The sequence below is a fragment of the Chrysochloris asiatica genome, unplaced genomic scaffold, assembly GCF_000296735.1.
Source record: "Chrysochloris asiatica unplaced genomic scaffold, ChrAsi1.0 scaffold00001, whole genome shotgun sequence".
Lineage (NCBI taxonomy): Eukaryota > Metazoa > Chordata > Mammalia > Afrosoricida > Chrysochloridae > Chrysochloris > Chrysochloris asiatica.
The window spans coordinates 17531976-17532187 of record NW_006408519.1 but is presented as its reverse complement, the minus strand read 5'-3'; positions in this window follow the sequence as shown (position 1 = coordinate 17532187).

The following is a 212-nucleotide window of genomic DNA, read 5'->3' as shown; positions in this document are numbered from 1 at the left end:
TGAGGTTGGCCCAGGATCAGACATTGTTTCATTCTGCTGTGCATGGGGTCACTATGAGTCGGTTCTGACTTGATGGCACCTGACAACAACAACAACAAGTGGTTCTCAAAGCACTAGCTCCAGAATAAAAGCAACAGTAACCCTGAGAACTTGTTAAACATGAATACTGAGAAACCATACAATAGACTTACTGAATAGTAACGTCTGAAAGT